The sequence below is a fragment of the Pecten maximus genome, chromosome 13, assembly GCF_902652985.1.
Source record: "Pecten maximus chromosome 13, xPecMax1.1, whole genome shotgun sequence".
NCBI lineage: Eukaryota > Metazoa > Mollusca > Bivalvia > Pectinida > Pectinidae > Pecten > Pecten maximus.
This window is the reverse complement of record NC_047027.1, coordinates 13183187-13189186: the sequence shown is the minus strand read 5'-3', so window position 1 is coordinate 13189186 and position 6000 is coordinate 13183187.

The window sequence follows — 6000 nt, the reverse complement described above, 5'->3', positions numbered from 1 at the left end:
AATTGGGTTCAAATCCATTCATAACTTTATGATTAGTAGCGATTTAAAATAATTACCCCTATTTCCCCTATTGGGCCCCGCCCCTTTGGGGTCAGAGTCACCATTTATGCAATATCTCTTCCCCTTCCCCCAAGGATGTTTCTGACCAAATTGGGTTCAAATCCATTCATAACTTAATAACTAGTAGCGATTTAAAGGAATTACCTCTATTTCCCCTATTGGGCCCCGCCCCTTTGGCCCCTTTGGGGTCAGAGTCACCATTTATGCAAAATCTGTTCTTCTTCCCCCAAGGATGTTTCTGACCAAATTGGGTTCAAATCCATTCATAACTTTATGACTAGTAGCGATTCAAAGGAATTACCTCTATTTCACCTATTGGGCCCCGCCCTTTTGGGGTCAGAGTCACCATTTATGCAAAATCTGTTCTTCTTCCCCCAAGGATGTTTCTGACCAAATTGGGTTCAAATCCATTCATAACTTTATGACTAGTAGCGATTCAAAGGAATTACCTCTATATCACCTATTGGGCCCCGCCCTTTTGGCCCCTCGGGGGTCAGAGTCACCATTTATGCACAATCTGTTCCCCTTCCACCAAGGATGTTTCTGACCAAATTGGGTTCAAATCCATTCATAATTTTATGACAAGTAGCGATTTAAAGGAATTACCTCTATTTCCCCTATTGGGCCCCGCCCCTTTGGCCCCTCTGGGGTCAGAGCTACCATTTATGCAAAATCTGTTCCCCTTCCCCAAAGGATGCTTCTGACCAACTTGGGTTCAAATCCATTCAAATCTTTATGACTAGTAGCGATTTAAAGGAATTACCGCTATTTCCCCTATTGGGCCCCGCCCCTTTGGCCCCTTTGCGGTCAGAGTCACCATTTATGCAAAATCTGTTCTTCTTCCCCCAAGGATGTTTCTGACCAAATTGGGTTCAAATCCATTCATAACTTTATGACTAGTAGTGATTCAAAGGAATTACCTCTATTTCCCCTATTGGGCCCCGCCCCTTTGGCCCCTCGGGGGTCAGAGTCACCATTTATGCAAAATCTGTTCCCCTTCCCCCAAGGATGTTTCTGACCAAATTGGGTTCAAATCCATTCATAACTTTATGACAAGTAGCGATTTAAAGGAATTACCTCTATTTCCCCTATTGGGCCCCGCCCCTTTGGCCCCTCGGGGGTCAGAGTCACCATTTATGCAAAATCTGTTCCCCTTCTCCCAAGGATGTTTCTGACCAAATTGGGTTCAAATCCCTTCATAACTTAACAACTAGTAGCGATTTAAAGGAATTACCTCTATTTCCCCTAATGGGCCCCGCCCTTTTGGCCCCTCTGGGGTCAGAGTCACCATTTATGCAAAATCTGTTCCCCATCTGCCAAGGATGTTTCTGACCAAATTGGGTTCAAATCCATTCATAACTTGATGACTAGTAGCGATTTAAAGGAATTACCTCTATTTCCCCTTTTGGGCCCCGCCCCTTTGGCCCCTTTGGGGTCAGAGTCACCATTTACGCAAAATCTGTTCTTCTTCCCCAAGGATGTTTCTAATTAAATTGGGTTCAAATCCATTCATAACTTTATGATTAGTAGCGATTTAAAATAATTACCCCTATTTCCCCTATTGGGCCCCGCCCCTTTGGGGTCAGAGTCACCATTTATGCAATATCTCTTCCCCTTCCCCCAAGGATGTTTCTGACCAAATTGGGTTCAAATCCATTCATAACTTAATAACTAGTAGCGATTTAAAGGAATTACCTCTATTTCCCCTATTGGGCCCCGCCCCTTTGGCCCCTTTGGGGTCAGAGTCACCATTTATGCAAAATCTGTTCTTCTTCCCCCAAGGATGTTTCTGACCAAATTGGGTTCAAATCCATTCATAACTTTATGACTAGTAGCGATTCAAAGGAATTACCTCTATTTCACCTATTGGGCCCCGCCCTTTTGGCCCCTCGGGGGTCAGAGTCACCAGTTATGCACAATCTGTTCCCCTTCCACCAAGGATGTTTCTGACCAAATTGGGTTCAAATCCATTCATAATTTTATGACAAGTAGCGATTTAAAGGAATTACCTCTATTTCCCCTATTGGGCCCCGCCCCTTTGGCCCCTCGGGGGTCAGAGTCACCATTTATGCAAAATCTGTTCCCCTTCTCCCAAGGATGTTTCTGACCAAATTGGGTTCAAATCCCTTCATAACTTAACAACTAGTAGCGATTTAAAGGAATTACCTCTATTTCCCCTAATGGGCCCCGCCCTTTTGGCCCCTCTGGGGTCAGAGTCACCATTTATGCAAAATCTGTTCCCCTTCCCCCAAGGATGTTTCTGACCAAATTGGGTTCAAATCCATTCATAACTTTATGCCTAGTAGCGCTTTAAAGGAATTACCTCTATTTCCCCTATTGGGCCCCGTCCCTTTGGCCCCTCCGGGGTCAGAGCTACCATTTATGCAAAATCTGTTCCCCTTCCCCCAAGGATGTTTCTGACCAAATTGGGTTCAAATCCATTCATAACTTTATGACTAGTAGCGATTTAAAGGAATTACCTCTATTTCCCCTATTGGGCCCCGCCCCTTTGGCCCTTCGGGGGTCAGAGTCACCATTTATGCAAAATCTGTTCCCCTTCTGCCAAGGATGTTTCTGGCCAAATTTGGTCAAAATCCAATAAGAACTTTTTGACTAGTAGCGATTTGAAGCAAATGTTGACGGACGGACGGACGGACGACGGACGCTGCGCCATGACATAAGCTCACCGGACCTTCGGTCCAGGTGAGCTAAAAATAGGGAAGTGATCACTCCCACATAAATCATTATTAACCTTCCAGTCATAATCGAGAACAAGAGGCCCATGGGGCCTGTATCGCTCACCTGGTTGGATTGGACCAAATGTCAAAATAATGTTCATATTGAATTTGTTTTATTTGTCAATCTCTAACAATGCTATATATGGTTATAGTGTGGGAATCCGAACTGCTTTAAAGATTAATGAAGTCCAGACTCTCTAAAGGTCTGAAAGACCCCAAGAATTGTTTTTAGAACATGCATGCATTCATCACTTTATAACTAGTAGCGATTTAAAGGAATTACCTCTATTTCCCCTATTGGGCCCCGCCCCTTTGGCCCCTTTGGGGTCAGAGCCACCATTTATGCAAAATCTGTTCCCCTTCCCCCAAGGATGTTTCTGACCAAATTGGGTTAAAAGCCATTCATAACTTAATGACTAGTAGCGATTTTAAGGAATTACCTCTATTTCCCCTATTGGGCCCCGCCCCTTTGGCCCATCTGGGGTCAGAGTCACCATTTATGCAAAATCTGTTCCCCTTCCCCCAAGGATGTTTCTGACCAAGTTGGGTTCAAATCTATTCATGACTTTATGACTAGTAGCGATTTAAAGGAATTACCTCTATTTCCCCTATTGGGCCCCGCCCCTTTGGCCCCTCGGGGGACAGTCACCATTTATGCAAAATCTGTTCCCCATCTGCCAAGGTTGTTTCTGGCCAAATTTGATCAAAATCCAATAAGAACTTCTTGACTAGTAGCAATTTAAAGGAATTACCTCTATTTCCCCTATTGGGCCCGCCCCTTTGGCCCCTCGGGGGTCAGAGTCACCATTTATGCAAAATCTGTTCCCCTTCTGCCAAGGATGTTTCTGACCAAATTTGGTTAAAATCCAATAAGAACTTCTTGACTAGTAGCGATTTAAAAGAATTACCTCTATTTCCCCTATTGGGCCCCGCCCCTTTGGCCCCTCGGGGGTCAGAGTCACCATTTATGCAAAATCTGTTCCTCTTCCCTCAAGGTTGTCTCTGACCAAGTTGGGTTCAAATCCATTCATAACTTTATGACTAGTAGCGATTTAAAAGAATTACCTCTATTTCCCCTATTGGGCCCCGCCCCTTTGGCCCCTCGGGGGTCAGAGTCACCATTTATGCAAAATCTGTTCCCCTTCTGCCAAGGTTGTTTCTGGCCAAATTTGGTCAAAATCCAATAAGAACTTCTTGACTAGTAGCGATTTGAAGTAAATGTTGACGGACGACGGACGGACGGACGACGGACGGACGGACGGACGGACGGACGGACGGACGACGGACAGACGACGGACGCTGCGCCATGACATAAGCTCACCGGACCTTTGGTCCAGGTGAGCTAAAAATGGAAGGATGGCATAGTGATAGGTCGATGTGGGTACGGGAGCCTGTAGCAGGGTGTAAATATGTTGGGGTATTGTTGTTTAAAAGGCACAAGTTGTTTTTATCTATAAATTCCTCAATACGTCTTCCTCTCTCGTCTGTGTTCGGAGAGCCCCACATGCTGTTATGCCCATTAAAATCTCCGAGTATTATGTATGGAGTTGGTAGTTGGGAAACGAGGTTATTCAGTTGCTCATTAGTGAAAGCAACGCTTGGAGGAAGATAAATTGAACAGACTGTTACTTGTCTGTGTAAAGTTGCACATACAGCGACAGCCTGTAAATTTGTGTTTAACGTGATCATTCTGTGAGGAATATTTTTATTGACAGCTACAGCTGCGCCTCCTGCTGCTTCCTATAGCTGTGGTGCTATTATACAGCGAGAAATTTCTAAAGGTAATTGGGTTTTTTTAACATGACCTCCTGTAGGCAAAATAAGGCAGGTCTAAACTCTTTCGATAGATTTTGAAATTCTTCTATATTTGCTCGTAGTCCGCGTATATTCCATTGTATAATCATGTTGTTATTGTTGGCCATTATCCTGGTTCATGCTGGTCGTTCTTCGGACTGACAGGGCTGCCTGGTGTAGGCTGTCTAGTAACAGCAACGTTGGTGATATGCTGTTCACTGTCGTCCATAAGAACGAGATACCCGTTGTAGCCAAGGATAGGGTCATCTGAACCCTTGGCCGGTTTGTTTAGGGAGGGATGCCTATTGATCCGAACCCTAGATTTTGGTGTTCTTTGGTCTTGAGGGGGTGTAGTGGCAGGTCGTTTGGTAATTCTGGAGGTGTCGACCGACGGCTGTGAAAGAGTTCGTCGTCTATTGTGGTCGGCACCTGCCTTAGATTTCCGTTCGTTTGTGGTTGTTTTTGTATTCGATGGCAATGGTTCGATTGATGGTGGTGTGAGTTTAATGGGTTTTGAAGGCTCTGGAGGTTTGGGGGTGGCACTCCAGCGTGATGCTCTTCCAATGAAGTGTTTGTGTTTTGGCTGGTTTGCCATCTCGGGAGCATTTGGACCCCAGGCAGACTGGTCCTCAAATGCTTGGATAGAGGCATCCTTCACCGAGATAGTACCCGCTGACGACTGTTTAACAATTGTGGCAAACGTTGGGTTTGTGCTGTCCTTGCTCTCGACAATCCTCCTGGCTTCAGGAAAGGAAATATTCTCGGTATAATTAAATTAGGAGTGTTACCCCTTTGTCTGGTCGTGTCATTGTATTAGCCATGTAGAGGAAATAGTTTGTTACCTTTTGGTTCCATTTTTGTTGTGCCAGGTGTTATTATGGCCATATAATCCCGGTATTTTGTTGCAGTGCGCTTGTTGCCTGTTTGCTATGCCTACTTCGCCGCCATGCTGGCGGAAGTGGTCTTATTTGTAAGGCCGTTTCTGATTGGTCATCCGGTTACCCGGGGACCAATCGTTTGACTTGTAGGATTTGTTTATGGTATCACTAGGTTGGAGGCTATTCTCGCCAGTATATAAAGCTTTGTCGACCCGGGGTCAGTTCTCTCTATACTTCTAGACCACTTCTGTAGTTATACAGGTGAGGACAGCCTCCCTAATTTACCGTCCCGTCAGCGGGATGTAGTTAAGTAGCAGTCTATCTAAGAATCATGCAGGGGGTGATTCATGACATGTCACAGATTCAGTTTATTTTAGATCCTATATATACTGAAACGAAAAAGAAACGCAACTTCAAATTGTAGGTTTAATAAAATAATACTTGTGAGCATTATGTTTAAATTTCATATGTAATAGTTAATATTGAATATTGATGTAACATCCTTTAAATGTTTAGAGATTTTTAAGAAC